This window comes from Nannospalax galili, unplaced genomic scaffold (assembly GCF_000622305.1).
Source record: "Nannospalax galili isolate Female #2095 unplaced genomic scaffold, S.galili_v1.0 scaffold417, whole genome shotgun sequence".
Taxonomy (NCBI): Eukaryota; Metazoa; Chordata; class Mammalia; order Rodentia; family Spalacidae; genus Nannospalax; species Nannospalax galili.
In genome coordinates, this window is record NW_008340785.1 from 955,097 (window position 1) to 966,440 (window position 11,344).

At 39.9% G+C, this 11,344-nt stretch overlaps 1 pseudogene; it reads right to left on the reverse strand.

The window, feature by feature from the left end:
* Positions 1-5,177: 5,177 nt before the first annotated feature.
* LOC103736310 lies at positions 5,178-6,116 on the reverse strand (annotated as a pseudogene).
* Between the last annotated feature and the right edge of the window lie 5,228 nt (positions 6,117-11,344).

Sequence of the window (11,344 nt, forward strand, 5' to 3'; positions counted from 1 at the left end):
GAACTAGAATGTTTCAGTTCAACTGTTATAGGATCAAACTGAAAATGGGTAAGTTTTAGAAAAGAATTACAGTCACTAGGTGCATAGTATGCTAGTCTACAGTTCCTAGCAGGCTCTCTGCCTTCTTACCTTAGGGTACAGTTTCTAGTGTCCTTGTTGTACCAGAAGGCACTGTTAAATAGTGATGGTTACTCGAGACTGAAAGACAAATTTTCCATGTTTTTGAACTTTGAACATAGGCTTAGGAGCCCTGAATATATTTCATTTTGTAGAAAGAGAACAAGAGAAAACTGTCTATGCAGAGAAAAAGAACAAAGAGAATGTACAGTAAGGAAAGAAATGAATATTTGTATTTTTTTGTTTTGTTATTATTTTATTTTTATTTATTAATAGTAACAAAAAATTAGGAATTACAAAAACAAGTTAAGTGAAATGTGGAAGCATGCCAAATACAAATTCATTTTCACAACCACACAGGCAACATAAATTTGTTGAAATTGTTTCCTGAAGTTTGACTATTTTAAACATAGTCATAAAGGGAAGACATTCAGATGATTCACATGGACTTGATAGCAGATGAAGACACTGCTTTCTCCAAACTGACAAAACCCAGAGTCCTAGTATATGAGAAGATGTCCATAGACCCTGGATCTTAAAAGACAGTATGATGTTTATAAAGACTACAGGCAGAGAAAGCCCAGAAAGCTTTCAGTGTATGCCCTAGAGGCTTCTAGAGGATTGTAGGACTTGAACCCAATGTGATGCTGTTGTTTGTCCTGTGCAAAGTTCTGTTTAGCAGATTTTCATGAATGGTCCTCAGATTACATGGATCTATGGTGGTGAAGACAACAGCTGCCTTATTTACACAAAAGCAACAGAATTTAAGAGGATTGTTGGCTTGCTCTTGGGTATTCAGTGTTGCAGGGTGTGGTGGTTTGAATGAAAATATCCCCCATAGGCTCCAAATATTTGGACTTTTTGTTTGCAGATGGTGGCACTGTTTTAGGAGGCCTTAGAAGGTGTAGCTATCCTGGAGGAAGCACATCATTGAGGGTGGGCTTAGAGAATTCTTAAGCCTTGCAGGATGGATCTCAAGTTGCACTTGTTTCCTGAGCCCACTTGAAGGTGTAAAAGCTTAGCTTCTGCTTCTCCTCCAGCCACTTCTACCACCATGCCTCCCTGACAAGATGGACTGCAATTCCTCCAGAAATGTAAGCTTAAATAAACTCTTCCTTCTATAAATCGCTTTGGTCAGTGTTTCTATCACAGCAACAGAAAAGTGACTAATACAGTAATTGGTACCAGGGAGTAGGCTGTTGGCTGTGAAGAACCTGACCATGTGGGGTGTGGAAGAAATGTGGAAGACTTTGAAAGGTTTGGCTAGAAAAGTGGTTGATTGATGTAAGCAGAGCTGAACAGGCCATTCTAGTAACTGCCTGGAAGAAAGCAGTGCTGAGAACAATGTAGCTCCAGAGGGAAATAAGGACTTAAGCAACACTTGGGATATTTTGGCAAAGAATCTGGCTGGAGTCTGCCCTTAACCAAAAAGCTTGCCTGAGGCTAAGTTGAAAAACAATGGACTAATTTCTCTGGTGGAAGAAATTTCAAGACAGACTAATGTAGAAATATTGGAATGGCCATCAGTGCTGAATATTATGCAGATCTACAGTAAAAAAGAGAAAATGGTGCAGAAAAAAAATATAGTTTGGATTGAAAAGAGCACTAGTAAGATAAACAAAGTCTTTGCATGTGCTGGAGAGGACCCCCTTTGATAAGGAGACTAAAGTGATTAAGGAGGAGCCTAGAGATTCTCACTTAAACAATGGAGAGAGTTTCTCCAGAGCAAGACCACACCCAGTTAAGCCTCCAACTTGTGAAATGAGAAGCTGCTGGGACCAATGAAGAGAAAACCTTCTAAAATGGATAAAGCAGGCTGGAGTCTATCAAAAACTTGCAATCAAACTTGCATTGTTGGTCACCTGGTGCTGGTTTTAGAAGCATGAAAGATGCAAGAGTGAAGGGGCATCAGTTCTCTTCCGAGGTTTCAGGGAGCTGCTGAGGACAGGCAGTGTGCAGCAGGGGTACTTCTGCATAGAGAAGGCCCTGATAAGCCATTGTGTGAAGTTAAACTGTAAAGGTAAAGCCTAGTTGGCAATGGAGACCCCAAGTAGACATTTGTGATGCCAGAGCTGTGAGACACCTGCCAAGAAGACCTGCATACTGGGAATGGTACCAGCCTAAGAGAGAAATGTGTGTTGAATGAAGTAAAGCTAGAGAGGCTGAGCCACCTAAGCCCTTTGGATGTCCCAGAAGGTGGACATGGAACTACTGGATTGGGTGTTTGCCTTGCTGGTTTTTGATCTTGTTTTGGTCTGCTATTTCTTCACTATGCCTCTATTCCTCTCTTTTGGAATGGTAATGTGTATTCAGGTCCACTGTATGTTGGGCGTATGTAATTTGATTTTTTTTTTATTTTTATTTTATAGGGACTTACAGTTAAGATATTTCCCTGAGTTTTAGAAGAGACTTTGGACTGTGGGCTTTTGAATAGTACTGAAACTGGTACTGACTATGGGGGCTTTTAAAGTTGGACTAAATGAATTTTTCATTTTATATGATCATGAGCCTCTGAAGGCCAGGGGGGTGGAATGTGGTGGTTTGAGTGAAAATATCCCTGATAGGCTCCAAATATTTGGACATTTCATTCCCAGATGGTGGTGTTATTTTGAAAGGTCTTAGAAGGTGTGGCTATCCTGCAGGAATCATGTCACTGGGAGTGGGCTTACAGAGTTCTTAAGACTTGCTGGATCTCCAGTTGCACTCTTGTTTCCTCTGCCCACTTGAAGATGTGAGAGCTTAGCTTTGCTCTTCTTCCAGCCACCTCTGCCACCATGCCTCCCTGACAAGATGGCTTGCAATTACCCTGGAACCATAAGCTCAAATAAACTCTTCCTTCTATAAATTGCTTTGGTCAGTGTTTCTATCACAGCAACAGAAAAGTGAATAACACATAGGGTGAGATGGCCTTGATGGTAACCACTATTCTAAACATGACTGAGTAAACACTTGCTCTTCTTGCTTTAAACAAACTGGTATTCCTGCTCTCTCCCAACATGTTCAAGAACTGGGAAAAAATTCTTTTGATTAAGGCATGCTGCTATGAGTCCTCCAAGTCACTTGTTGAGGGAGTTGAATTGCAGACTGAACAAGTGGAGTTCAAAGAGTTTTAGAATGGGATGATACATACGAGCTCAAATACTCAGCAAAGGGAGTTTTCTCCTTTCAAATAACAAGGAAAGGCATTTACAAGGAATCCCACCTCCATTACAATTTACTAATACTTGCCTCTGCACTAAAATCTAAATAATTTCTTTGGAGGGTCTACAGTCTGTTTTTTTGCGAATGAGATAAAGTTTTGAAAGTTTTGATTTTTTGTTATGTTAAATGCATGTGAAACATGGTACTAAGGGAATTTAATAATCAGAAACCCAAAGAAATAGAAGTGACTTACATATAACTGACTTCCCCTTCAGTGCTGAGCTTTAAGATTCATTCTCCATCTTTAACCCCTCTTGAATCTGAAACCTTTTATCATCATCTCTAAAGGGAAAGCTCTGACTCCAACAAGAGATAGTACTTATGTGCACAGTTGATGAGAAAGTGGATAGTTCTCCTTTACACTCTCTTTCTGAGCATATTTACCATGAAGATTTCATACCTTAGTCACCTGCAAGAATCATCAGACCAACACAAAGCTTGGTCATCTTGGTACTGGCTGTCTGACTCTTTCTTGTTGTAACTGGATGGTTTCATTTGTTCTAAGAAGGAAAATCAGAAGAACCTATCTCCTTCTCGATCAATTACCTAAACCACAAACTTTATCATTTATTAAATCTAAGGATACATTCTTATCAGTTCAGAAAGGAAACTAACACAGAGAAACAGGAAGAGATACAGCCAAGGTCTCTTTGTCAGCTGTAGATCACACAATGTTTGTTAGGCTGGGAAAGCCTAAACCTCCATCCTTTGAAATTTACCTGAGCTTCTCAAAAGAAACAAAACAAATTAACTTTTTGGATCAAGAGCTTTCTGTAATGCTTCATTCCTGGGCTTCTGTGTGAAGTACCTGCTGTCCCTGTTGGCACACAGATGATTTTCTGGAAAGCCAGGAGTGGGGCAATGCAGCTTTATGCTGCATCTAGTCTAGTATATGGCAGGGTAAGGGGACATCTGGGTTCTGGAGTTCCATGTACCAGGAAGAACCCCCAATCACCTTTTACCTCTGAAATGGTAAGGACTACTGAGAAATAATTATAAAAGCTTAATATCTAGTCAAGAAAATGAAATCCCCCCCAAAAAAATTAAAAGATAAAAATCGAAGAATGAAGTCAACTTGCCAAAAAAAAAAAAAAAAAAAAAAAAAAAAAAAAAAAAAAAAAAAGAAGCCAGGCTTGGTTGTGCATGCCTTTAATCCTAGGACTTGGGAGATAGGGACAGGAGGATCTGAGTTGGAGTGAGGCCAGCCTAGTCTACATAGTAAATTCCAGTGTCTTTTATACAGAAATAGCACCTTTGGTAGAAACATATTTTAAAGTGTTGGTTAGATCTCCACAGAGCTTGAAGTACATAAGTATCTGCATCATTTAAGTGTGTCTTCCCATAAACTCCACCTGAGTCTGAGGGACAATGGTAGCTAGCTGGATGGCTGTGTATTGAGAGGTGACAGATAGAACCATGCAGAGATGCTGCAAGTCTGTCATGCTACAGTGGTGACAGTAATGTTAAAGCAGTGTGGTTCCTCTCCACTGAGCTTCCCCACCCCTCCTGCAGCACAATTGGTCAGTCTTCCCTGGCATTACGTGCTCTCCCTGCAGCCTCCTCACAGCTGCCATGACTTCATAAAGGCTTTGTTCAGACCTGGGTCTGTTCCTCTGCCAGCCTGATGCAATTTCCTTTCTTGCTTCCAGCTTCAGGGCATCCTTTATTTTCTCCTAAAGCACTCTTAGAAATGAATGCCATAACCCTTCCCTCGCTAGCTTGCCACCCCCATTTCCTTTATTGCAAAAACAAAATAAGATTCATTGTTAAACAAGCAAATATTGGTGACAGTGATTGCAGCAGACACTTGTATATACTGGACTCAGCACTGTTCCATACACAGTGCTGTGTGCCTCTTATTAAATCTCTTTTGTGTTCACTCTCTTGTTTTGTTTTTTTTTTCCCCCAGTGGTTTCCTGGTGCTTTTGGAGCTCCTGGACATATCTGGTCATCTCTTCCTCTGAGTGGCTCTGGGCCTTCTTTGTCACAGGTCATGGTTGTGCAGACCTTGTTTCCACAGGCACAGACTCTACAGCATTTATAGTCCACCTCAGTCTCAGCTACATCTGCATATGTTTCATCCTCCAGGGCATGGTTCTTATCAGGAGGGTTGAAAGATGGTTTGAGGTGCTTGAGGAAGTCTTGGAAGCTGAGTTTCCAGTCTGCATTCTCATCAGACAGTTCAGTGAGAGCATCTACACAATGTCCTCTGAGCATCTTGTTCTGCTAGTTGGCATAGGTGGTGATGTTGAAGGCAGGTCATTCTGCTCCACAAATTTCAGGAACTCACTAGAGTCCAGGCCAGAGTCACCATTGTCAAAGTTCTTAAAGTACTTGTCTAGGATCTTACTGTAGTTGCTGTCTTTGGAGAACCAGCCATCTGAAATGACCTCAGCTTCTAGTCATTGGGTGATGCATACATAGTTGGAGCTCATCATGGTTGGCTTAATAGCCAACAATTGGGCTGGCAGATTAACTCACAGATTTCTTCTCTTTGCAGTGTCCATCATAATCAACTTGGATCTTTGATCCAGTGAGGGAGGCATCTTGATGCAGTTCACAGTGGTTAAGGTAGGTTTTGCCATTACTGCCACACACAGGCTTCTTGTGAGGTTTGCATTGCTCAATGCAGAGGCAGGTGGGCTCCCCCATCTCTTTGATGCACATTCCCAGCCAGCTCAACAAAACTCATTGGCTCAGGTCTTGGATTTGCTTCGTGGTAGATCTTGGATTTGCTTCATAGTTCTTCCTCGGCATGGACCATGGAGACCACCCCCAGCATCAGCATGAGTCAGCATGTGGTCAGGTCCAGGGCTCTGGAAGACATGTGGCAGGGTGGCCTTGGCAAGCTGAAGAAGGTGGGAGCATCACCATCGCCAGCCTGGGAGCACAAATGAATATTTGTAGTAATGGTTTTTATAAAATGGACAGAATCTGGACCAGCGACGTTTAATTAACCTTGCAACCAAAAAGCTACTACAAACTCACTGAGCCATGAGTTCTTTTGATCTGATCCCTTAGAACCTCAATTTGCTGCTCCACCCAAGGTAGTGAATGGATGTGCATATGCTTGAAAATTAACAAGTCAAAGCACTGAAAGGCAGTGCATCTCCACTGAAAACAATGAAGATTGAGAAGAATGCTTGACATTGTGTGTATGAGATGTTTTAGGTCTAGGGATGAAAGGGCAAGATTGATAAGAGGAGGGTAGATTCAAGGCTGTAATTCTCCAAAATTAATGCTGGAGAAATGGTTTTAAATAAAATTACGGCTGAGGCCTGGCTCAACAGCATAGTTTCAGAAGACATCTGAAGAAATGGGTGTCCTCCAAGTGTGGGCCATTCCTAAAAACTAAAGTTAAGAGACAGGTATTTATTCAAGTGTAACTGAAATGTTGCCATATTAATGCCAAAAAAATTCAAGGAAAAACCCCAGTTCATTCTTGAATATTAACTGCATATCTTCCTTTGAAGTCTTATTGTATTTATCTTAATAACACTTCTCTTCCATTTAAGCTGTCTGTAGCTGACTCTTTTTGTATACATGTAAGAATCCAAATACAAAGAATACAGGATTTCTTTTTCTTTTCTTCTGGTTGGGAATAGATTATCAGAAAGAAAGTCAAAATATAAAGAACAGAGGGAAAATGGAAAATTATCAGTATCCAGGAGGGGATGGAAAGTCTATACTCACAAACAGAAATACCCTAAATCCCATATAGCTAATGAGAAAATACAAAACTACTGCATAGAACTAGTTTATTGTACCAAGCTTCCTGCTTCAATTTCTGCCAAGAGAATGCTTAGAAAATGTTTTCAACTTTTTTCCTGGGATATTTTTTGGGGATCAGTTTTATACAAGGTAAAGAGATTAAGACATTTTAAGACACATGGTGATGATAAATGAAGAATGCTTGCTCACAAGCACTGACGTTCTTTAATGTAACTCCATGTACAAATCAAACAGGCTATGTAAACCGCAACAGCATGCATATCCAGTGAACAGTCTCCAAGCAAATATTATGCTCAGACATTCTCTAGGAAAGGCATGTCACAAAATATAAAGGCACTCATAAGAAAAAAATATTTCCAGATTAAGAAAAAAGAAACAAACTTTACTTCAAAAACTAAGGGACTAGGGACTCACTTTATGGTCTTTTCCCCAGTTTGTGATGAGTAAAAATGTATGTGAATAACATTATGAACTCACTTTGGGCAATAAGGAGGAATGCACAACAGAATTTTTCAGAGGCATCTAAATTTCTCTAGCAAAAGAGTCTATATTAATATATAGGCAATATGAATCTTAAAAGGGTGTTATCTATTTCTCTTATAGAAATTTAGCATTTTAAAATGTCAGTTATCTCAAAAGAGAATAATGCTTTATATCTGAGGACACAGATAATCATGCCCAGTTATATTGAGACACATTGCTAATTGGACTTCTAATTGTAACAGCATCAATTTCTTTTCTTCTCTCTGAATTCTCTTCTACTCCTCTTGTCACAATACCTCTGTTGGGAGTTTAAAGTCTGCCAATGAGGAAGCTTTCATTTGCTGGTTGAATTACTTGAAATGGCAGAGGTACATTGAAGCTGGACTCAGATAAGTTTGAACCTTTAAACAGACTATGTTATTGTTGAAACTTAATACACACGTAATCCCTGGCATTTGAGGGAACAGACTTTTATAAATTGACTGTAGTCATGTTATAGATTCGAGTGTGCCTTTCCAAACTTGTGTTGATACTTAGCTGACAATAATGCAATGTTGGGAGATAAGGCTATTGGAGATGCTTAGGTCAGCAGGTCTTGGCTCTGAAGATGGACTACTATCATTATTCTAGTAGTGAACAGCTGTCATGAGTACCTGCTGCTAACAAGATCAGCCTCTGTGGCTCTTTCTTCCTCCTGCCCTCTCTCTTCCATGTGGCACCTCAACACATGAAACCCTCTGTCTTGTTTTGATGTGGTACAAAGTTCTTAAGAGATAACTGAACCTTGATTTTTTTACTTTGCAGACCAGTGAGAAATATTTTTCCCTTATAAATGAGGCAGCCTATGGAAATTCATTATAGTATCAGGAAACAGACTAAGACATCATCTAACCACAGAGTAGATAGATTATTGGCCTCCAGCCGCTCCTCTTGTCTCTTTTCTGCTACAATTCATGCTGCTTAGGGTTGACTACTATTTTTTTCACACATTATTTTTTGGCTGGTTTGTTTTAAGGAAAAGCAGCCATGTAGTAGATTGTTCTTCATTGCCTGGCTTTTGTTCATAAATAGTTTGTGTATTATCACACTTCTGAGGCTATTTGTAATTTTTTTCATTCCCATTATAGCATAATGACTCACCATGTAAATATTCCACAATTTTCCCATCTACTAATGGTGGACATCTTTTTCTTTTAAGTCAGGCTTTGCTCTATATGACAGTACAGGGATTTTCATCATCTCCCCATGACCCAGAACATCATGTTTCAGCACTAACTACGAGTTTGAAAATTTTCTGAGTGACTGAAAGATTAAACATTCCAGTGTAGAATTTTTGATACTGTTAGGTATCAAATGCACACAGTTTTTGACCATCCTACAAATCACTTGCTTGTGTTTCATCAAGCTATTTCTAAAACAAAGCAATGAAAACAAAACACCAAACAAACAAATAAACAAACAAAAACTTTGTCTTAATATGAAAACTACACAGAAAAATTCTTGATGTGTTTTTTAAATGTTTAAAATTTTTTTTAATTTTATTTATTATTTTTATGTGTATATGTATATTGCCTGTATGTAGGTAAATGCACCCATGTCATACAATGCCCACAGAGGACAGAAGAGGCTGTTGGATCCCCTGGAACTGGAGTTACAGACAGTTGTTAGCTGCCGTGTGGGTGCTGGGGTTCAAACCTGGATCTTCTGCAAGAAGAGCCAGTGTTCTTAACCACTGAACCATCTCTCCATCCCCTATTTAAAAAAATTTTTTTACTTTTATTTTATGTGTATGAGTGTTTTGCTTTCATTTATGTTAGCACACCCATATAAGCAACGCCAGAAAAGGGTGTCAGATTCCCTGGAGCTAGAATTACAGAGGAATGTAAGCTGCCATGTGGGTGCTGGGAACTGAGTCCAGGTCCTCTACAAAAGCAGTCAATGCTTTTAGTGGTGAAGCCATCTTGCCAGCCTCATGTAATTTAAATTTTCTTTTAATTTTTTTTGTGTATTTCATACAGAACACCTCAAACAATCTTGATCATCTTTATCATGTCCCCACTGGGACCCTCCCATTAAACCCCCATTGGAGCCCACATACTTTGTCATCCCTGTAAGGCCCACTGGGTTGTCAGGGTCTACAGCTGTTCCCCAGTGCAAGTCCACCCACTGAGGTCTAGTTAGCCTATCTAGAGTCCTTTGTTTTAGGAAGATCAGCTCCTCCTCACCTAGTAGTATTGTCTGCCTGCGTTTGCATGGGATATGTGTACGCTGACACCACTGCCATAGAATCACATGAGCTGTTCCCCAGGAGCCTGTAGGACTCTGTTTCCATATGGCCATGCACGTCCTCCCTGGCTCTTATAATGTTTCTGCCCCCTCTTCCATGATGGTCCCTGAGCCTTGGGTGGGTGAAGTTTAATAAAAGGGTCTTGTCCAAGGACAATTACTCAGCAGACTCTTGATCTCTACACTTCGGCCATTTGTTACCTTTTGTGTCTGCTTCATGAGGGAGCTTCATTATTGCGAACTGAGAGACTCATTAGTGTCCACTTCTTTATCCCTGTTCTATGTTCCATGAGCCTTAGGTATAGAGGTTGCATTGTAGATGTGTTCTTGAGAAATGGGCGTTTGAAACTGTTGTCAATCTTCTCTGTGAGAAGAATGCTCGACTTAGGTAAGGTTATTTCTTATCAGCTCCACCCAGCAACAATGAAAATGTTCTACTCCCAGCCACAGGCAGGGGCATTTCACAGAGAAATGGCAGTGCATAAACTGAACCTATAGTGAGAAGAGGAAAGCCTGGATGGTTGGCAAAATGATGCTTATGGACAAATTTCTTGTTCAGTTCATTTTCTGAACAAATTTCTTGACTCAAACACTATGGAAAATTACCATCATCGATCAGTTAAATCCAATATTACCCACAAAAAGAGTCTTACTCTTAGAGTCCATGCAAATGCTTTGATATGTTGTTCTCAGCCATGGTTAAATTTTCTGAATGAAATTGGCTTTGTGAAGGATTTGCCTATAGAAGTTACCTGGAATTCAAGAGAATGGGATTGTGACACCTAGTTTCAGTCACTGGCTCCTGGGCCAAAAGTGGTGCTCTCATTTTATTTCTGTTGCTATGATAAACATCATGGCCAAAAATCAGCTTGGGGAGGAAAAGGTTTATTTCATCTTATACTTCCATGTGACAGTCTATCACTGAAGGAAGCCAAGGCAGAAAATGGAGGCAGAAACTGAAGGACAGACCACAGATAAAGAGTTTACTGCCTCCTTCCCCTAGCTTGCTCAGCTATCCTTCTTATATAGCCCAGGCCCACTTGCGTAGGGATGGCACTGCACACAGTGGGCTAGGCCCTCCTATATTAATTAGCAATTAAGAAAATGTTAACAGACATGGCCATAAGCCAATTGGATGGAGAAATTTCTTAGTTGAGGTTCCTTCTTCCCAGGTAACTACAATTTGTATCAAATTGACAAAAACTAATCAACACAAGTTACTTTGATTTCTTCTTGGGTTTCAATGTTGGAAGGACCATCAGTGTGCACTGCAGGTAAAGTGTTCCTTCAACTGGATGTTGTTCTGTTCAGTTAAACATGTGCAGACAAGCATCATGTTTGCTGTAGTATATAATTTCAATACATTTAGAAAATGAACAGTGTCATCTTTTACTAAATTGATCTATACTTTCCTTGAGCCAATAACCATTTACTAGAAAAGAATACTTCAACTTCTCAGCATCTGTTTTGTTTGCGAAATAGTCTACCAGCAAAATGAACAGACTGTATTTTGTCCTCTACTCTT